The 23097-nt window shown below is 48.3% G+C and overlaps 1 long non-coding RNA gene across 1 annotated transcript in view; it reads left to right on the top strand.

The window, feature by feature from the left end:
* Positions 1–21113, top strand: part of LOC136601077 (uncharacterized) — a 94259-nt gene extending 73146 nt beyond the window's left edge. The window contains exons 3-4 of the long non-coding RNA XR_010789290.1: positions 7931–8051; positions 20945–21113. This is a non-coding gene — a long non-coding RNA (uncharacterized lncRNA). The remainder of the gene's footprint in view (positions 1–7930; positions 8052–20944) is intronic.
* The last annotated feature ends 1984 nt before the right edge of the window (positions 21114–23097 follow it).

A 23097-nucleotide genomic window follows, 5' to 3' on the forward strand; every position in this document is an offset into this window, starting at 1 on the left:
TCCATCTCTTCAGGCTCTTCTTGAACTGCAGTACCTCCGATCTCCACCGGGGGCAATCTTCCTGCTCAGGTCCTGTCACCAACGGTGTTTTGTGCTCCGGTCTTCTGAACAGCGATCTTCCTGCTCCGGTCTTCTCACTAACGGTCTTCTTGCTCCGATCTCCTCACCAGCGGTCTTCCTGCTCTGGTCTTCTCACCAGCGGTCTTCTTGCTCCGATCTTCTCACCAGCGGTCTTCCTGCTCAGGTCTTCAGGTAGGTCTTCTAATTTCTTCTGTCTTCACCCGATCGTCCTCTGCTTCAGGTCCTCCCGATCCTCCTCAGCTGCCACGCTTAAATTCTTATCCTGCTGTCTTTTTTCTTCGGTCTTCACTCTTCTCCCCGTCCAGGTTCCAGGTCCTTCTTCTTCCTCTGCTGCTCCCGGAATGACTCCTCCCCCTTTTCTTCCCGCTCTTTCTATCCCATAAACCTTTGCTCCCCCTCATTACACCCCCTCCCTTTTAACCTCCACCTCACCTTATTTTCATTTAAAATATTAACCCTTTCCTCCCCGTTAACCCCGTCATGATCGCCTTCACCTACGGCCTTGCGGGCCCCGGTTCCGGCCTCCCTTTACAGCAGCACACAATGTCCCTGCAGGTTGGATTACAGATGAGTGCTGCTGTATGGTGCCTTCATACCTCTAGGGCAGGATACCTACCTGATATGTATTGTCATGGGGCGCACCAAGATCTTGTCTCAGGCTTTGCTTGCAGTCCTACCATATCGCACTAAATGCAGAAGTGCAGTCAATGCAGCTTTTTACCTAAAATAGTAAAAATTGGTCAAAGCCTCATGCAGTGTATTACCTGACCCTGGAATAACATCAATGGCAATTATAAGAATAATGCTGATAATAATACAAATTCTGTATGTCTGTTTTCAGCCTTACAAAACCATAACTATAGAAGTTTACATTTATACGTAAAGCTAGATATTTTTAGAAATATCTATATTGATATATAACTATCTATTTTTATAGCTAGATATATATCTATGCAGTAAGATACATTAGATCGATGGTGACACACGCACCCGAAACAAGGACCACAGGTTGTAAGCAGCCATTTTTCCGTCAGTCTCCACTGGAGTCTCTCCCAGGCCCAAACTGAACCTACCTACCTGAATTGTAAGTACCTACCTTCTTGTTCTCTATGAAAGAACTGAGCGTACCTTTTAAAAAAATGGCGGCGGCAGCAGCAACCAATCAGATTTTGTATAGTTTATGTATAGCTACCTGCCATGCTTTCCATTGGTTTCTACAGTAACATTGCAGCGCCCTCTGTTGGTTTTACAGAAACGTGCTGCACCACCTATTGGATTTACCCAAACTTACAGCACCATAGAGATTAGCGGGTCACCTCCCAGTTCTCCATCTTTTTGCCCTATTTTTCTCTAGGGTGGTTTCAAACCGGCGGGTAAAATCGCGCCATTTTTAACCGATGCGTTGGTTATTGAAAAAAAAAAGCAGATTTCGCAGCCAATGATTCCCGACGGTTCCCTTCCCTTCAGCAAGGTTTTCACTGATGTGATGTTGAGAGAGAAAATCACAGCCTGCTGTGTCCTTCTGCGCAGTGCGTTTTTTAAAATCTCCCATGTAATCCTATGGAGGCTGCGTTTTAGCGCATCACAAGGCGAAAAATATGCGCTGCAATGTTAACATTGGAAAGTCCTACCGACTTGCACGTTAAACAAAAACATGCGGTTTTTAATGTGCGCGGCAGCGATGCGATTTAATCCTCTAAAAAAAAGGATCGCTGGTGATTGTCACGGCCGTATATTGGGACAAAACTAAGCCTAAGATTTCTGGCTGGAATCGGCACACGTGACGGGGCGGAGCTACGATGACGACGCGGTGAGCAGCTCTCCGGCACGAGCGGCCCCATTCACCAGGCAGAAGACCGCACAGCGCAAGCGCGTCTAAAAAAGCAAGAAGCCAGCGAAATTAGACGGAGCCATGGAGACGGGGACGCCAGCAACGGAGCAGGTAAGTGAATAACTTCTGTATGGCTCATATTTAACCCCTTAGTGACCAAGCCTGTTTGCGCCTTAATGACCAGGCCAAATTTGGCAAATCTGACATGTGTCACTTTAACATGGAAAAACACCAGAAAGGTTTTGCATATCCAAGCGATTCTGACATTGTTTTTTCGCCACATGTTGTGCTTCATTTAGGCGGAAAAAATAGACCGATAGAAATTGTGTTTATTTATTAAAAGCGCCAAAATTGGGAAAATTTTGAAAAAAATCGTCATTTTTTCACATTTCCAACTGCAATATCTTAAATATGTGCAAACATAATATAGAAATTTTTGCTAAGATTTATATTTCCACCCGTTTACTTTATTTTGGGCGCACATTGGAAAAACTTTCGGTTTTTTTTAACTATTTAGGAGACGTACAAATTTAACATTACTTTTTAGCATTTTGAGGAACACTTTGTTTTTCTATACCAAGCCGAGATTGGAAAGGCTCATGAGTGTCAGAATAATAGATACCCCCCCCAAATGACCTCATTTTAAAAACTACACCCCTTAATGTATTCACTGAGGGGTGTCATGAGTATTTTGACCCCACAGTTTTTTTTCAGGAATTAATTCAATTTAGAGGAGAAAAAGTAAAATTTCATATTTTTGCAAATCTGTTATTTTAAAGACATATTTTTTTCCTATAGTTTACATGAAAATCATGATTTACACCCCAAAATGGATACCCCTATTTCTCCCGTGTTCAGAAATATACCCATTGTGGCCCTATTGTTATATCTGAGTCCACAACGGGGCCCAAAATGAAAGGAGTAGTCAGTGTCTTTCAAAACAGAAATTTTGCTTGAAGTCCTTTTAGGCCCCATAGCACACATGTAGAGTTCTTGAGCGCCCAAAACAATAGAAACCCCCCACAAATGACCCCATTTTGAAAACTAGACCCCTTAAGGAATTTATCTAGGGGTGTACTGCATATTTTGACCCCACAGTTTTTGAATGAATTCAAACCAAGCAAAAGGAAAAAATTGTGATTTTCGTTTTTTCGGCAATTCTGTCATTTTAAAAACAGCTTTTTTTGTACAGCACACATATGAAGGAAGACTTGCACCCAAAAATGGATACCCCTGTTTGTCCCGTGTTCAGAGACATACCCATTGTGGCCCTAATCTTATGTCTGGATACACAACGGGGCCCAAAATAAAAGGAGTAATCGGTGGCTTTCAGAACATAGATTTTGCTTGAAGTCCTTTTAGGCCCCATTGCCCACTTGTAGAGTTCTTGAGCGCCCAAAACCATATAGAACCCCCACAAATGACCCCATTTTAAAAACTAGACCCCTTAACGAATTTATCTAGGGATGTACTGCATATTTTGACAGTGGCGGCGCGGTTACGTGCAGGGAGTGTGGTGGCGGCGCGGTTACGTGCAGGGAGTGTAGTGGCGGCACGGTAACATGAGGGAATTGTGGTGGCGGTGCGGTTATGTGCGGGGAGTGTGGTGACGGTGCGGAGAGTGTGGAGGCGCAATGGTTACATGAGGAAGGTGTGGTGATGGTACGGTTACATGCTGGGAGTGTGGTGGCGGTACGGTTACATAAGGGCGGTGTGGTGATGGTGGGGTTACATGCGGGGAGTGTGGTGACGGTGTGGTTACATGCTGGGGAGTGTAGTGACGGTGTGTTTACATGCGGGGAGTGTGGAGGCGGCGCGGTTACATGCGGGGAGTGTGGAGGCGGTACAGCTGCACAAGGGGAGTGTGGTGGGGATGCTGATTTTCGCACCTGTGATGGAACCCCTAACAATAATTTGTGCCGTGCCATTTCCATAAATGTCATAGAAGGCAATGAAAATGAAGTGAACAGTTTAGCATACAGTAATGCCCCTTTCGCACGGGCCAAAAATCTCACTTACCCAAAGGAACCAGCTTATTCACACTCATGAGGCTCTATTAGACTACATAAATAGGTACGCAGCATGTTCTACTTTAGGGCTCATGCGATGTACTGCCGTGTGACACGTGGTGAATCAGTATATCAGTGAGTATATGGCCGCTCTCTGTGATTTTTTTTTTTTTGTTGTCTGACTTTTATTGATCCATTCACATTAGCGTGTAAACACTGTGTGTAGATCCGAGCGAGGAAAAGATGGCAGCTTGCTCTATTTCTCCACATACCACGCAGTGTGAGCCCTATACTTTTGTATGGGCAGCGTATATACAGCACTGTCCATACGCAATACATATGCAACCCCCACGATGAAACAGAGCAGGGAATTAGAAGAAAAAAGACAGTCACACATCGCATGATCGTGTACGTGAGATACGTAGTCATGCGCAGTACACTCGCTGCCATACGCAGTCTCTGCCGACAGAGTCGGCATCACATAGACCGTTAGTACACTACGGGACACCCGCATTGTTTTATGCATATAGTCGCTTATAAATTATATTGGAAAATTTTAATTTTTGATTATACAAGGTATTACTTTTATTTGCTGAGATTGAAATACCCTTCTAAGCCTTCAGTCACAGATGTAAAAGAATTTGGCGGAAATAACAGTGACAACGAACATAGTGGCGGACATAATAGGTAACACCACCACCACAGCGGGGAAAATATCTATATTATACTATCACATACAGGACACGATCAATGCATGCAACCCGATACCAACAAAAGCAAAATGGTGGATCATGTGAGCGGGAACCGCATACAGCAGCTCCCGGTGACAGCTCCCTGCTCTCGGCTACTCATTCTAGTCGAGAGCAGGGAATTTTTAAATTTCCCGGGCCTCCCGGCTCTCTGTGCATGCGCGTGACGTAATGCGTCTGGCGCGCACGCGCAGACGCCGGCGGCAGTGCCGGGGAGAAGACAGAAGGATCCGGACGCTGCGGAGGACCGGAGGTGAGTACTCTCAGCTCCCCTTACGGATCCGATCCGTAAGGGGAGCTGAAACTTTAATTGTTTTTAACTTTCCATTGAGTTTAACGCGATCGCGTGACCGGGGGTGGGGTCCCGCGGCCCGGGATGACAGCTCCATGCTGTCGGCTACCTCCGGTAACCGGCAGCATGGAGCTATCACGTCCTGAGCCTGCAGGGCTGTCATTCCTAGAGGATGCATAAAACTACGTCCTCTAGGAATAAAGCCCAGCCGGCCAGGACGTAGAATCCCGATGGGGCCGTCGTTAAGGGGTTAAAGAGCCGATTCCATGGGAAAAACGCATTTTCCGTCAGCTCTGTACAGGTAAGCGGAAACATTTGTCCATTTTCATCAACAAATATTTATTTGATTTTCTAAATTATTGATTTGACAAAGTACATAAAATGCAAATCACAATAATAAAACAAAAGAACTGTTGTGATGAGTCTATGGATGAACCTCGCCTTGTTTCTCAGTGGTAACGCGTCTAAATCATATTCCACATTATTTGAAAGATGCAAAATTGGCCAATCGTTACATTTCGTATTATTCGGTTTGCATAATTTAATTCTTAACCCCTTAGTGACCAGCCCATAGTGTTTTTACGTCCTGCCCAAGTGGGCCTTAATCCCTGAGGACGTAAAAACATGTGTCTGGGTGGATGACAGTGATCATGTAAAGTTTAAAAAAAAAGTGTGAAAAAGTAAAAAAAAAGTTTAAAAAGTTTTTAAAAAGTTTAAAAAGGGGGGGGCGGAGCTACCTGATGCCGGAGTAAGTCGCTTCTGAGACGCGCTCCGGCGGCCGCGGCTTCTTTAAGGCTCCACAAGCTATCACAGCGGCACAGAGAGACGTCATGGGGCGCAAGAGAGCCCAGAACACCTCGGGGCGCACTCCGGAACGCAGTGCAGGCAGTTTGGAGCCGTTCCTGAGACCGCAAGCAGAGGCGGCCGGTGAGCGGGGAAAAATCAAGATGGCGCCGACGGGAGGTCCGGCGCGACCTAGCAGCAGCGTGCAGAAGGAGAGAGCCGCTGAGACGGACGACTCGGACGATAGCGCAAGCTGCCAGTCCAGGGAGCCCAGATCCACAAACTGCTCACAGTCGCAGGGAGGATCGCAAAGCAGGTCAGATAAAATCCACCCTGACACGGCAACACCACAGGCCGAGCTACAGCACTCCCCACCAGGCACACAAACAGCAGCGGGGGAGGGGCGGCCCACAAAGGACACAGAAGAACTGGCAGTATCTCAAGAGCCCTGTAGCCCCCCATGCTCCCCCTATTCATCACCCTCAGGGGCAAACACAAGGGGCCCACGCCAGCACCCTCCACCAGACTCACATTGCGAAGAGGAGCAATGGGATTGGCGCGCACACCTGCGTTCACTCCCCACCAAAAGAGATCTGGACGAATCTCTATATAAGCTCGAACAATCCCACAAAAGAGACATTACAGGTCTACAAAAAGACATCCTGCTCGTAGGTCAACGCCTTGGGGAAGTGGAGGAAATACAGGAAAAGCTAATTGACACTGTCGACTCGCACAGAAAGGTCATCCAAGCACAGTCGGCCCAAATTTCGGAGTTGTTTCTTCACTTAGACGACCTTGAAAACCGCCATAGGCGGAACAATTTGCGCATAAGAGGCCTAGACGAAAGGGTCGAGCACAACCAACTTGCCACCTGGGCACAAAAATTCTTCAATGACTTACTGAAACGCCCACCAGAAGACCTCATAGAGATCGACAGAATACACCGCACTCTGGGCCCGCGCTCCGCAGACCCCGCAAGGCCGCGAGATGTAGTGTGCAGAGTGCACTTCTTCCAGGAGAAAGAACAGATAATGAGAAGCGCTAGAGATGCTGGAAATCTACACTACAAGGGGTCCCCCATTCTCATCCTACAAGACCTTTCCCGCCGCACACTTCAACAAAGAAGAGCACTAAAACCACTACTGACGGCGCTGAGAGATAAGGACATTCTATATCAATGGGGCTACCCCTTCCAACTGCAGGCGCGCAAAGGGAACAAAAGAGCAACCTTTAGGTCCCTGGGGGATCTGCCCAATTTCCTGCACACATTCGAACTCCCGATGATTGACTTACCGGACTGGCCCAGACACGTAGGGGCGCTGGCTCCCGCTGTGGGCTCCCCATGGCAAAGAGCCAGCGACAAAACCAAACGCTGACAACCCAGACCCTCTCTTCTGAGATGCCGACCAACTGTCAAGAGACAAACGCAAGCCGACGTCCCCGCTTGCCCACCCGCTCCAGAGACCCGCTGAGACATCACTAACGCTCCTGAGAACGGAGCCACTAAGCTATAGCCTTAAAATGTTATTCTGTTTAACTGTTATATTTGTTCTAGCCGCGGCCGTAACGGGGCACAGCTCCGATGCCAGGTTTCGTTCGTTCCCCAGCAGAGGGTGCAGCCCGGGCGCTGCCACGTAAGGTGTTTTCCTTAAACTGCACTGAGGAAAGTTTAATGGGGCCTCACCCCATATATGTTATATTTCTCCTGTCTGTTTCTGTGTTGTTCTTTCACCCCCCCTTCCCACCTCTCCCACTTGTGCCTTACCCTCCCCCCCCCCCCACACCCTAAGATTGGTCACCTAGCATTCCAAAACACGCTCACTCAACTACTAGAGATATGGCCAACGTAACAGTCTGCACTTACAATGTTAAAGGCCTGAACACTCCGGGGAAAAGAAGCCAAGTTCTGTATCACTTACATAAGAAAAAAATAATGGTAGCCTTACTGCAAGAGACCCACTTTAAAGCAGACAACATTCCACGCTTTTCCTCTAAATTCTACACCACGTGGGTCCACAGCCCGCACCCCACAAAAAAGGCGAGGGGGGTCTCGGTGGCACTACACAAGTCCTTCCAACATGAGGTGATCGATCAAATGGTCGACCCACAGGGCCGTTACATCTTCTTAAAACTAGAGGTCATGAATTCAATAATCTCAATTGCTAACATTTATTTCCCCAATCAGGACCAGATCTCCTTCGGGCTGACAACTTTGAGAAAACTGGCTGACTTCGCCGATGGCTCTGACGTGATCCTAGGCGGCGACCTTAATCTAGTGATGGACCCAGGACTGGACTCGTCGGTTGGTAAGTCCCCCATCTCCCACGCAGCACGTCGCACATTCAAAAAAGAACTAGATAGGCTGAGGTTGGTGGACCTGTGGAGGATTTTGCACCCCGGGGTCAGGGACTATAGCTTCCATTCGGCGGTGCATAACAGCTACAGCCGAATAGACCACCTTTTTATATCCCACAGACTGTTGGACCATGGCCCCTCGTGCTCCATAGGCCCCTTCCTGTGGTCAGACCACGCCCCTATCTATGGGGGTCTCTCTAGAGTGGGAGGACCTCCCAAAACATTTCAGTGGAAACTCAACGACAATTTGCTTAACGACGCTGTCTGCGCCGGAGACATCAAAAAAACAATAGAGATGTTCGCGGAAACACACAGGGAGGACCACACAGACCCCCCCATTAAATGGGAGGCCCTGAAGTGCGTCCTACGAGGCGTCTTCATCTCCCATGGATCCCGCTTAAAAAAAGACAGGTCAGCAAAACTGAAAAGACTCTTAGAAGAATTACAGACAAAAGAGAGACTAAACAAAGGTAGACCCACAGAGAACACGAAAGTGGAAATCTCCACAATTCGTCAACAAATCCTCTCGATACTGGACCAAAGGACACTAGGATTCAGAGACAAGATGCGCAGATGCGCGTTCGAGTATGGAGATAAATGTGGGAAATGGCTCTCAAAGACCCTACACCCCAAGGCCCCCCTGACTTATATCCCGAAAATACAAAAGCGACAGGGAGGAGTAGCCCACTCAACTACCGAAATTCTCGAGGCCTTCCGCGAATACTATAGCAGCCTATATAACATAGAGAGAGACCCCGCTCGGACCCCGAGGGACAGTGAAGTCGAGGAATACCTAGACAGCCACGCTCCTGGACCTATAGATCCAGAAGCGTCCGCGGAAATGGAAGAGGACTTCTCCCCCACAGAAGTCTCAGCCCTCATCAAAGAGCTAAAAGTAGGCAAGAGCCCGGGCCCAGACGGACTGACCCCAAAATTCTATAAACTATTCAAAAACGAATTAGCCCCATTGCTGACCAATTCTTTCAATGCAATAAACAGAGGCTGCCCCTTCCCGACTCAGGCCTTGCAGGCACACCTGGTCGTAATACCCAAACCGGGAAAAGACGCTACGGAGTGCGGTAGTTACAGGCCTATTTCACTCCTAAACGTAGACGTTAAACTTTTCGCCAAGTCAATCGCCACCCGACTTCAGCCATACATCCCGAAACTAATACATAGAGACCAGGTGGGGTTTGTCCCGGGAAGAGAGGGGAGGGACAATATAATAAAAACCATGTCACTGATCTCGCGGGCCCGACAAGAGAGGTCTCCATTAGGCCTTATGGCGGTCGACGCCGAAAAGGCCTTCGACAGGGTCGGATGGAGGTTCTTAGAGGGCACACTGGGGAGAGTGGGACTGGGGCCCCGCATGAGGGAGTGGATTATGGCGCTATACGGGAACCCCTCGGCGAGGATCAGAATCAACGGCGCCCTCTCAGATAACATCCCCATACGAAACGGAACGCGACAGGGCTGCCCGCTGTCCCCCTTTTTATACATATTGACGATGGAGTCCCTGGCCAACGCCATAAGAAAAAACGATGCCATAAGAGGGGTTAAACTGGGCCAGAGGGAGCTTAAACTCTCTTTATTCGCAGACGACCTCCTGCTATATTTATCCTGCCCGAGAATAGGGATCCCGGTTCTTCTGCAGGAATTCGACAAATTTAGTGCAATTAGCAACTTCAAAATCAACCTGCAAAAAACCGAAATGCTAAATATCTCCCTCCCAAGGGACGAAGCACACTCCCTACAGGAACTTTTCCCACTCAAATGGCAATCGAAATCCCTCAAATACTTAGGAATACAACTGCCGGAAGACCCCGCAAACGTATACGACCTAAACTTTAAACCCTTCCTAACAAACTTAGAGAGAGACCTGGGGAAATGGAGTCCCCTCTTCCTATCCTGGGCGGGAAGGGTGAACGCGGTCAAAATGGACGTCTTACCAAAGTTCCTGTACATATGCCAAGCATTCCCCATAAAACTGCACAGGGCCTATTTTAAGCACATCCGCTCCCTGATTACTAAGTTTGTCTGGCGAGGCCGCAGTCCCAGACTTAAATACAGAACCCTGACCAGAGACAAACCCAGGGGAGGCCTGGGCCTCCCAGACTTTTCACTGTATTATAAAGCTAACATAGCGAACTGCGTGCTAAACCTGCTCAGGAACCGGAGCTCCAAGCTCTGGGTTGAACTAGAATACGACCTAGATGCCAGGCAGACGCAGGGAGTATTCTGGATCCCGCAGACCTTAATTAGGCGCCTTACAGTAATGTCCCCACTGCTGAACCAGCTAACAAGAGCCTGGTCGGGCTTTGCAAGGGATACAGAACTGATCTCAGTGCCAGGCCCCTTCACACCTCTACTAGCTAACCCCCAATTTGAGGCCTTCCTACACCGAAAAACCCTAGCGACCACGTCAATAAACCCCGCGCCACGACTAAGAGACGTAATGACAGGAGACAATCTGAAACCACTGACGGAACTATTTGAAGGACGCATCGTTCCACCAGGGACGTGGCTAGAATACTTCCAGCTGAGGAGTGCGATAGACACCCTGGGTCCTGAGTCCCGGGGGGCGGAAGACCCCACTGACTTTGAAAAATTGTGCATGTCCACAGCCCCCATCAGCCACCCAATCTCAGTACTTTATAAGATGATGCTGGACCGGGAGATGGGGGATGGTCCCCTAGACTTTGTCCACGCGTGGGAAGAAGAATTGGGAAGGCACCTGCAGCCGAATGATTGGGTCAAAGCGTTTGCCCTGACACACAAGGGGTCGGTATACTCCAGACTCCAAGAACTAAATTTTAAAATAATCTCTCGCTGGTACAGAACCCCAGCCAGGGGTTGCCAATGAGCAACCAGTTTTTCAGTCTTTATTTTTGTGCATTCCTGGGATCAGAACTATAAGGGGACTAAAGTACATTCGTGTGAAGGAGCCCTCGGCGCAATTTTATGCATATGAGAGCGAATTTGCTTACCCCCTTAGACTCTAATGGAATATCGGGAGCGCAAATGCACGTAAAAATCATTGCGGTTTCTGCGACCGCTTTTCTGCTAAATTTAGCACGCCGTGTGAAAGAGGCCCTAGGGCTTCGGCAGACGAGTGTACACGCCAAGACTATTGTCGCAGTGGAGCGTATTTGTGCATAAACAAGGTTTACAGTAATCGGGTTGCGCTTGAAATGCCAGTTCACACGCGCGTTCACCCCTTTCCGTGGCATACAGTGGCGATGGTCATCTTCTCCCTGCGACGGCCGCCGGGTCACAACCCTTTCCTGTCATTTTTGTATATAAAATGCAGAAAGATGAGGTGAGAAACACCCTTAGGGTCAGGGGCGTACCTAAAGGCTCAAGGGCCCGGGTGCAAAAGTTCAGCTCAGGGCCCCCCCCTTACCTTTCTCACCGCGTACCCATACCTAAATCATGCTGCATACAGCTGCAAAACGAATTTCCATACATGAATTAGCCCTATTAACGCGTTTCCTGCACTAGATGAAAATCACACACACACACCACTTTTTATTGCGGTATACTGCTTCCATTGATTTGAATGCGATTACTCAGACGTGAGCTCGGAAGCGGTGATTTTTAAGCGCTATCTGTCCTGTATTTGCGTTTTCTAACGCACCTCCCCACCCATCACAATTGTGGGGTGCATTAAAACCGCTTTACCATGCGTTCAAAAGTGCTGCTAAAAATTGAGGTAAAAAACCCACGATTTTAAGCTGTGTTTTCTGAATGCACGTCTTAGAGCAGCCCTAGGCCCCGTGCACACGGGCGGAAATTCCGCTGCCGGATTTCCCGCAGAATTTCCACCCATGGAAGCTGCTATAGGATTGCGTTAGAAAACGCAATCCTAGGCAGACGGCCGCGGTTTGTCCGCGCGAAATCACACGTGGAAAACAAACCGCGGCATGCTCTATTTCTGTGCAGGGATCGCAGAGCCCCACACAGAAACGTCACTCCCCGGCCGCTGGCACCGGTCTGCGCATTTAGGACGGCAACTCCCACAGCCTAGAAGTTTGTATGATCTAGAGCACAGGTGTCAAACAATGCCCGCAGGCCGAATCCGGCCCGCCGCCTATGCAGTAAGTTCCCTCACTCCTCCGTGCTGCTGTCAGTAGGCAGTCTGCTCTCGGCTTGTTCTGTCTAATGCAGACAGTAATAGAGGAGTGCCGATAGCAGACTGACAACGGCCGCGGAGGAGGGAAGGGGAGTGCAGAGAACATGATCTCTGCAGCAAGGAGAGCATCGCTGAGGAGGAGCAGCTGCAGGGTGAGAGCCGTGTGTGTGTGTGTATATATGTGTGTGTGGTTTCTGCGAGTGGATTACGCAATTCCGACCTGCTAATTGGGGGGAATTGTGTAATCCAATGCATGCGATTGATCCGTGGATTACCGTTGATCAAGCGCATGCAGAACCCGTAATTCCTCTCCGGTCATGTGTGACCGGCCTAATGTTAGTTCGCTACTTTATCATGTGACCGGGGACCGCTCAACGAGGCCCCCGGTCACTGCTCCAAGCACGCAGCAACCATTGGTCGCTGGGAGCAAGGAGATTTAAAATTTCCTGGGCTCCCCAGCTCCTGCGAATGTGTCCGGCATTTTGCCGGCGGGCGCATACCCAGGAGCTGGCAGGATCCATGGAGGATAATCGCATCTGGATTCAAATGCGGAAGCCTCCGAGAAGATGTTTCATCTCCTCTCACCGATCGCTTCGGTGAGGGGAGATGAAACTGCCACTTTTTAAAGAACTTTTACGTGATCGCCATTATGCATTGGATAACGGCGATCACGTGACCAGTAACCGTATACCGCGGCTCCCCGTGACATCTCCAGGCTCTTGGCGACCTTTGGTAGCCAGCAGCAGGGAGATGTTACATTTATTGGGCAATCTTTCACTTTTGCGCATGCGTCCGCCATCATGCTGACGGGCGCATGCGCAGAAGCTGGGGTAAGGTCCACGGATCAACATCCCACCAGGGAACAAATCCGGGACCTTGGGTACGTAATTTCATCCCCCTTACGGATACGATCCGTAAGGGGAGATGAAACTTTAACTTTTTAAACTTTTAACTTTTTTTTTTTTTTTACTTTTTAACTTTATATGATCACCGTTATCCCAGTCATATCTCCCTGCACTCGGCTATCTGTGACAGCCGGGTGCAGGGAGATTTTGAATTTGCCGGGCTCGCCCGCTTCTGCGCATGCGCGCCACATTATTTAGATCCCACATTTTCAGAAATTAATGCAATTTAGATTAAAAAAAAAAAAAAAGGGTTCGGGTAATGTGCTATTCTAAAATTTTTTCCCCCAAAATCATTTTCATGTGCACTGACACCCCAAAATGGATACCCCTGTTTGTATTGTTTTCAGAAATGTACCCATTGTGGCCCTAATGTTATGTTAGTATGCACAAATAGGACCCAAAATGTAATCAGTACTATGTGGCTTTCTGAACAGACTGTTATGATCGTGTCGGCAGATTTAGCAGACTGCCAACACCATCGTGACCAAAGGACTAGTAGTCTAGTAGTATACATGCACACAGGAAATTCACATGGAATCCATGCCACTGACCCTGTGCTAAAAGGGGGGGGGGGGGTCGACAGTGGCCCAACCTAAGCGTAGACATCGCCCAAATAAGAGGGCGGCCCAGCGGTCTTCGGAACTGGGCCATAGCTGATCCTAGGAGCCACAGAACAGGACACACGCATGGCATATAACAGAGACGGAACAGAATACACAGAGATAGAAAACACTGCATACAGAAGCCAAAAATGCAACCACTACTAACAGATAGGCTGATTATAAAGAACAGGTATTACTTGACATTTTAGACAAAACGTGAAGCTAGCGGGCGAACTTCTAAGCTCCTGGTTATACCGCTATTCCCTACACTAACCATGAGTCCAGGAGACCCGGACAACGATCACACAGGAGATCTCTAATAAATCTCTAAACCGCTATAAGCTACATACTGTCCCTGCTTTTCTTCACCACAACTTTAATAGATCCAGACATCTCATTTGGACAATTAGTATGTTTTTCCGAAGCTTTGTTAGCTGTGTGCTAATTTGGTACAGTATTGTGATGGCACCTGTACGTTTGCAAGAAAATAAATAAAAGCTATTAGTGTATCCAAAAATGCCAAATAAAAAATAAAAATTCAAAAATTTTATGTAATCTGTTATCCGGCCTATAAAATGAAATTTTAGCACAGCAAATTATTGTCCAAATTCGACGTACGTGTACACACGCGTACGTACATACACACGCGTACGTACACACGCGTACGTACATACACACGCGTACGTACACACGCGTACGTACGTACATACATACACGCACGTACATACATAAACGCATGTACGTACATACGTACATACATACACGCACGTACATGCACGTACGTACATACATACATACATACACGTACGTACATACATGCACGCACGTACGTACATACATACACGCACGTACGTACATACATACACGCACGTACGTACATACATACACGTACGTACATACATACATACATGCACGTACGTACATACATACACGCACGTACGTACATACATTGTGCATTTCGATCGCACAAAAAAATACGCAGCATACTATATTTTCTCGCACATTCTCATAGGGAAAGAACGCATATTATACTAATTGTCTATTTCACTAGCTGAGATAATCGTTGCGTGTTATTTCTTTGTCTGTGCAAATATGCGTAAGCTCGTCGGAATCCAGCCTAAATGTAAAAATATATCTTTATAAGGCCATTTTCACACTGTTTTTCCTCTCACTACGGTTCCATGTGTTTTTGGCGCTGCACTCCCATGTGTATCCAACATGTCCAACATGTCGGGGCTTCCTCTATATCAGTGATGGCGAACCTTTTAGAGACTGGGTACCCAAACTGCAACACAAAAGCCACTTATTTATCGCAAAGTGCCAACGTGTCAGGGGCGGGGCTGATCAGGACGTATGATTTTACCCCGTCGTTCTAAAAAGGACAGGGCCTCTTTAACCCTCTGCAATCCAATTTTGGATTCGGGGTTGCCTAGGGGCTTTTCTTTTTCTGCCTTATACTATGGCGCCTTCTGCTGGCTAAAGTTAGGGCTCCTTCCCACGGAGGGATTTCCGCTGCGTAATACGCTGCGTAAGTCCGCTGCATTGCCCGCAGCTATTAGGTTCTATTGAACCTAATAGCTCAATGCTCACGGTGCGGAATTCCATCGCGGAATTCCGCACTGTGAAATCACCCGACCTCACCCGCGGTATGCTTTATTTGCCGCGGGTGTACGCGTGGCCGGCCTCCATTCTAGTCAATGGAAGCCATCCGTCACGCTATCTTCCGCTGTAGCACAGCGGAAGATAGAGTAAAAACCGCTTCCCCGCCCACCGCCAGCCGCGTCATATGACCCAGTAGATTTTGGTAGGCCGCTGTCTCCCCCTTGTGTGCTGCATTAAAAATGCACTCAGCTAAAAATAAAAAAAGGTCCAGTTCTGTGGCTTCTCGGAGGAGATAGGGTTTCCCCCACCTCCCGTCTCCAAGCTGCAGTGGAGACTGACTAACATGGCTGCCGGTATTTATACTTCTAAATTGATGACCTCACAATGCAGTGACATCAGCCTGCCAGACACCTGGCTCATTTGCATACAGTGTGTTGCAATAATAAAGTAATACAGTAACAAATATAAGTAAGGTAAAGGTATTGGGGCACAATCATTTGGCATAGTTTTGGCGCAGAGATTAGCGGTAGCTTGTGTGCTTGTCAAGAATCTGGCACTAGTTTTTGCTTAATGTTAAATATTCTTTAGGACTCCTTCACACGGGCGCAGCAATCTACAGCCGCAGTGAGGCTGAAAAAAACAAAAAAAACGCGTAATCATGCTATACTTCCGCCATGTATCACGTGATGCATGGCTTCAATTGACTGCAATGGACGCCGGCTGCGCGTTTTCCCGTGGCAATTAGAACATGGCACGATTTCTTTCATGCTGTGTGAACATTTAAAGGCAGTAAGCTATTATTAGGTTCATGAAACGCGGCAGAAATCCATCCGTGGGCATTAGCCCTAAGTCAGTAGATCATGCCTTGACTCCTCTTTTAGGTCCATTGACTGACTTGCCAAAATATATATTCACCTCAATTCACAGCGCATCTATGCTACAAAATCAGCGTGTATACCAGAACTATCCCCCAAACTATAAAGCTAACGTCACACGGACGAGTGCGATATCGGGCCGTGAATCACTCCCTCGCCAACATGCAATTTCCCCGCGGATGTGAGGCATTTTTATCTCAAAACCGCCTCGCATCACTTCGGGTAAGTAGCCGTGCCGGAGGATAGCTAGGAAAGCTGCAAAACGAATTTCCATACATGAATTAGCCCTATTAACGCGTTTCCTGCGCTAGATGAGAATCACACACACACACCGCTTTTTATTGCGGTATACTGTTTCTATTGATTTGAATGCGATTACTCAGACGTGAGCTCGGAAGCGGTGATTTTTAAGCGCTATCTGTCCTGTATTTGCGTTTTCTAACGCACCTCCCCACCCATCACAATTGTGGGGTGCATTAAAACCGCTTTACCATGCGTTCAAAAGTGCTGCTCAAAATTGAGGTAAAAAACCCACGATTTTAAGCTGTGTTTTCTGAACGCACGTCTTAGAGCAGCCTTAGGCCCCGTGCACACGGGCGGAAATTCCGCTGCCGGATTTCCTGCAGAATTTCCACCCATGGAAGCAGAAAAGAGAACGCAGCAGGTTCTATTTTACCGCGGATATCCGCAGCATAGAGCCTATTGTGCTCCGTGGTCGCGGATATACCCGCAGCCTATACGCAACTATATTGTAAAGAGAATTCTGAAGGCACCCATTGAAACAAATATGTTTGTGTGAAGCGGCCCTTACTGTACTTTTGTTAGCATGAATCAAGCACATTTGCAAGCGCAAAAAAACACGCAACCATGCCGCCATTTATTGAAATAGGCAATTAGTGTAATTAGAATAATACATGTTCTTCCCCTGCAGAAATGCACGAGAAAATAAAGGGGACTGCTTTTTTTTTGGACAAAATGCGCATGCAAAATACACTTATGTGAAGGAACTCGCTGCAATCAGCGGGTTCTACTGACGTGTATTTAGCATGTATATTTTTCATGCGTAATATGCTACGCAAATACATCTGTGTGAATCTGGCCGAAGAGCCCACGGTGGTATGCGTAAAACGCTGCGTCTCTGCGGTGAGAACACAATCGTGGACATGAGCCCTAAGGCTGGAGCTCTATGGAGTCTTTCGCCATGACATGGGTCATGTGACCAAAGATCGCTGTGCAGCCCTGTGAACTTGCATTCTCAAATATATCAATGGGGTCGCGCAAGTTCCCACAACCTATAGAGTGCTAAAACCTCACCGAGGTTGGATTTTTGCAATATATTGGTCGTAGCTACTTGTGAGTTGTATCGCAACTACATTGTCTTCAGTAAGGCCAGCTGCACACGACCGCTTCACATTCCGAATGCGGGATACCACAGCGGAATCTGGCCGTTACCCCAGCCGGCGACCCTGCGTTCCTGCAGATTCTGTAATGCAGATGACCGCGAGTGTGAAGGAAGTAGCAGTAGTATGTATCTTTCAATGCATGTGATTTGCTGCAGATCCTCCGTGTGGACGACGACTGTGGATTGAATAATAGGAAACCGGTGGTGTGAAGCCGGCCCGAGAGTGTGAGGTCGCAGGGCTATACAGCGATCTTGGTCACGTAGCACTAGTCTCATTGCATGACTACGACTCCGCCGTTCATGGGAGCTCAGTGCTTGACATGACAACTCCCTGCTGTTGGCGCGACCACCAGTCACCCTTAAAAGTCAACAGAAAGTTAAAAAATGGTAAAATGTAATCTTCGCTCATATTCGTGAGGGGAGATGCAATTACATACCTAAGGCCCCCGGATTTACCCTTGGACCTCACCTCAGCTTCTGCGCACGCGCCCGTCGTCAACGTTGGCCGATGCAAGAGCCGCAGATTGCCTGAGTAATTTAAGATATCCCTGCTCCTGGCTACCAAACATAGCTGAGAGCCTGGAGATTTCATGGTGGGCCGCAGTACGTGGTCCCCAGTCACGTGATTGCCATTAGCCAATGGATAACGGCGATCATGTAAAAGTAAAAGAGTTACAGCTTCACCTCCTGTCACGAATCCAATCCGTAAGGGAAGGTGAAAATATTTCCCTAAGGCCTCCGGCGATGTCCCCCGACGGGATTCTTATCCTCGGTTGGATAACGGCGATCATGTAAAAGTTAAGAAAAAGTTGAAGTTTAATCTCCCCTCTTTGATCGGTGAGAGGAGATGAAACTTCTTACCGGAGGCCTCCGTATTTGAACCTCGATGTGATCCTCCTTCGTGGACCTTCTCCGGCTTCTGCGCATGAACCTGCCTTAAAATGCCAGACACATGCGCAGCAGCTAGGGAGCCCGGTAAATTTTAAATCTCTGTGCTCCCGGCTAACAAAGGTCACCAAGAGCCTGGAGCAGTGATCGGTGGTCTCGTTGAGCTGTCCCTGGTCACGTGATAAAAAGGTAGCGATCTACCGAAGGCCGGTCTCACACGACTGGATATGTTATACAGCCAGCCGCGGCGAAGGGAAGATCCGGAGCAGGTGAGTAAATTCCGATTTTGGTCTCCCGCACGAAAATGGAGCATGGTCCAGATTTTTTCATGCTCAATTTTAAAAAAAATCACTTTTATTGATCATCCGCGGGTATTTATCTACCCGCGGGTGATCAATGCATCCCTATGGGATGCGGATCCGCGGGCAGGAGAAGAGTTAAAATCCGCCTTAGGCCCCATGTCCACGGGCAAATTCGGATTTTGAATCCGCATCGTTTTTCCTGCACGCGGATCCACGCCCCATAGGGATGCATTAGACACCCGCAGGTAGTAAAATATCTGCGGATGTCATTTTTCCTGCAGGCGCGGGTCCCATGTGCAGAAAAAAATCCGGACATGATACATTCAGGCGTGGGACTCCCGCGGGGACGGCTCCCGCAGGCTTCTATTGAGGCCTATGGAAGCCGTCCGGATCCGCAGGAGACCCGCGCCTGAATTAAACTCACCTGCTCCGGGCAAGCAAGAAGAGGGAGAGTGTGCCAGAGTGGTCCGTGGAAGCAAGAAGACCCAAGACTGAGGATGGAAGATTTGCGGCTACAGATTCAAGAAGCAATCCAGCGGAATGGCGCCGAGTGGCTGGAGGAGTTAATCGCCAGCTGCAGGTCGGGATCGGAGTCGGGGGGGCCACTCGAGCCAGCAGCAAGGGAGCCGGTATCCGGAGAGGGAGCAGCACAAGAGGGGGATGCCGGGCGAGGCCGCCCGAAGCGAAGAAACACCCCCCCCGGCGCGACTCAGCCCGAGTCCCACTGCAAAGAGAGGCGGTCATAAGAGCAGTCGCGGCGGCGAGAGGCCGCAAGGAGCAAGACGCGCCATGAGGTTTTTGGCGCCAAATTCAAACCGGGTGTCGGGGAGAGCGCCGGGACCGGTGCCCATCGTGAAATCTCCAGGCTTTCAGCTACGTTTGCTAGCCAGCAACAGGGAGATTTTAAATTACCCCGGCAATCTGGGGTAAGGTCCGCGGATAAATCCGGGGGCTTTAGGTATGTAATTTCATCTCCACTCACGGATATGAGGAAAGATGAAATTTTAAAGTTTTTAACTGTTTACTTGGATAACGGCAATAGCGTGACTGGGGGTCACTCGGGCAGCTGACAACAAGGAGCTGTCATGTCCACAGACCCCAGGGCTGTAATCCTCAGCATGAGCATGTTTTTATGGCTGTGGGGATTAAAAACACTATAGGGCGGTCAATAAGGGGTTAAGGAGGTACAAAATCAGCGCCATCTCTCTGAGTTTGATGGAGAGGGCAGGGGCGAGAATGAGCAATGTGTCGTCAAATGACGCCTGAGGGTTATGTGCAGGTAAAATGTGTCCTGAGGTTATGATGAGCGTGTGTTTCTATCATGCTGCATATTCTGATGACGGTTAGCAGTAATGAAACTGTCTGTTTTACTAACTGTCCCTACACTACCCCGCAGCCCTCAACGGTTGACCCTCCTCGACCTCCCAGATCGAGGCAGGCCCATCGAGCAAGCTAAGGCAAGCTCTCCGGGTCTACCACTGGGTTTTTCACAGCCCTTGCAACTGGACCACAGCTAGCCTGAGTCCCCTGTATTAGTTTAGTCGCTCTTCTTTGAACCCCCTCCAATACTGTAACATCTTTCCTGAGCACCGGTGATGAAATAAGAACATCTAAAATCTATTTGGTATCTTCGTGTCCATAACAATTTGAACTCTCAAAAAATCAGCATCATTTATGTTGTCAGAAAAAAAGCCAAAATGTCAGAATTGTACTTTTTGGGTCATTCAATTCCCCCCCCCAAAAAAATATCATAAAAAACGATGAAAAAGTGGCATGTAGTCCAAAATGATACCAAGAGAAACCATAGGTTGTCCTGCAAAGTTTTGAGATGGCAGCAAGTAAAGGATTCCCCAAGGGAGCGTGCTCCCTATGTTATGTCGTCTGGCCCTTGTAATCATGGCGGGCCGATGGGTTGCCATGACAACAGGTGTCCCTGCTTGCCATTACCTATGATCACTACTGTAACTGATAAGGCATTGCCGTACGTGTACGTATGTATATATATTTATTATATATGATTGTTCTGACCAGGTTGGGGGAGTAGTGGTCAATGTAAGTGGGTGGAGCGGATCTAGAGATCAGTAATACTGGTGTGATGTGACTGTTAACCTGCTGATTTTTCATCATTTCCTGCAGATCTGACGTCCTTGAGAATGGGAAGGCTGTCCGACAGTGAAGAGACCCTCGACGTTCAGCAATCTTGAAACCCTTCGTTTTATGGACTGCTTTTTGCCTGTGACTCACCTTTTTTTTTTTTTTTAATAAGCTTTTTCTTTCAAAGAATTATGACGGAGGATCCTGAAAAACTGCGCAATATTTTACACCGATTGAGTAAACAGAAAAGATACCCAAACACAGCGGCCTTTGTTTTATCTGGGAATGACACTTGGTGTAAAATCCACATTTTTAATAAATAATAAAACGTGATTTGAATTTGTTTTTTTGTTTTACCTTATTTATGTTTTTAACTCCTGATTACCCACGCTGTAAAGCCGGCTGCACATGGCTGTGACGGGCTCCGCCATGGAATTCCGGGGCGGAGCCCGTCACGGCGGCCCCAAGAGACCCCAATACTTACCTCCAGTTTCGGAGTCCCGCATGACGCCTCAGCGCGCATGGGCAATCGAGCGCGTGACGCACCGCAGCGGCATGTGACGCGGTAGGCGTAGAGGCGGTTTCACACTATCTTCCGCTGTGCTACAGCGGAAGATAGCGTGAATGGACGGCTTCCACAGACTGCAATGGAAGCCGTCCGCGCGTACACCCGCGGCAAATAGAGCATGCCGTGGGTGAGGAGGGGTGATTTTACGGTGCGGAATTCCGCTGTGAAATTCCGCACCGTAAGCATTGAGCTATTAGGTTGAATAGATCCGTCTGTGGGAAGGAGCCTTAAGGCCTCATGTCCACTAGCAAAATGGAATTGCGGTTTCCGCAGCGGATTTGCCCCTAGGGAATCATTGGCCATCCGTGGTCCATTAAACTGATTTTTGCACCCGCGGATGGAATTTTAATAGAATTGCGTTTTTCACGCGTGGGAGAAAAAAACCCGGCATGCTCCATTTTACCGCGGATCGGCCACATTGCTATCACATTGATAGCAATGTGTGCAGATATCTGCATGCAAAAATTATACAATAGAAAGCTGATTCTACGCGGATTGTATTTTTCCAGTGGACATGAGGCCTAAGGCCGCCTGCAGACGGCCGTGTCGCATCCAGCTGCTCGCAACGGGACCCGACCTGAGCGCCTGCAGAGAGCAGTGCGGAACTCATGTGCCAGCAGACGGCACATGCGCAGAGCCGGCAGCCAGCGAGTGACGTTTATGTCCGGGGCTCTGCGAACCCCGCACAGAATTAGAGCATGGCGCAGTTTGTTTTCTGCGCGTGATTTCGCGTAGACAAACCACGGCCTTCTGCATAGGATTGCGTATTGAAATGCAATCCTATGCAGGCGTGTACAGCCGGAAATGTACGGTGCTTCGTCTGGCATAGACTGAAGTGGCAGCGGTGCGCACTCGTCATCAGCTGATTGGCAGGGATTCTGTGAGGCAGATCAACACTTCACTGCGCATAGATCATCAGTACTGGAGTCCCAGGGAACCCTTTTAACCCCTTGCCACCGCAGCACGTGAATGTATGTATATGTTAGAAAGCAGCTTTCTGGAATGGACTTGCATCTACATCCTACAGATCTGAGCCCATCTACTGCTGAAGACTGTTGCTAATGACAGTTGGCCTCCCGCAGTCACAGCGGGGATGGGTGAGACAACCGATTCCCGCTGTTAATGCTTTGCATGCAACGATTGCTCTTATTTCATTAGGTTTTTGCATGTAATCAGATATACTTCAGTCTAAGCCGACCTGAGTATAAGCCAAGGTACCAACTTTTACCCCAAAAACCTGGGGTCAATTATTGACTTGAGTATAAGCCAAGGGGTAATATTAGGTACCTCGGCTAACACTTGGATCGGCTATACTCAAGTATGCATTGTGGCTGCTGCTACAGGCCAAGTGGGCAGTATACCCCTAGGTAAACTAATTAAGGGGTGTATTGTTAAAATTTTGTGGCTGCTCAACAGCTCTACAACTGTGCTATGGGGCTTTAAAGGCCTTCAAGCAAAATGTCTGTTACGTCTGCTGCTGGTATATGTTGCTCAAAGCTTCAGTTTACTAGCAGCACAGCCCTGAGAGGGTTAATTGATTGAGCTGCCTGGGTGTGGTACTTCCTGCAAGCCAATCTCCTGGCTCTGTGCATACATATAAAGCCAGCTCTTGGCAGTCTGTGTCTGG

Source organism: Eleutherodactylus coqui, unplaced genomic scaffold (assembly GCF_035609145.1).
Source record: "Eleutherodactylus coqui strain aEleCoq1 unplaced genomic scaffold, aEleCoq1.hap1 HAP1_SCAFFOLD_30, whole genome shotgun sequence".
NCBI classification, from domain to species: domain Eukaryota; kingdom Metazoa; phylum Chordata; class Amphibia; order Anura; family Eleutherodactylidae; genus Eleutherodactylus; species Eleutherodactylus coqui.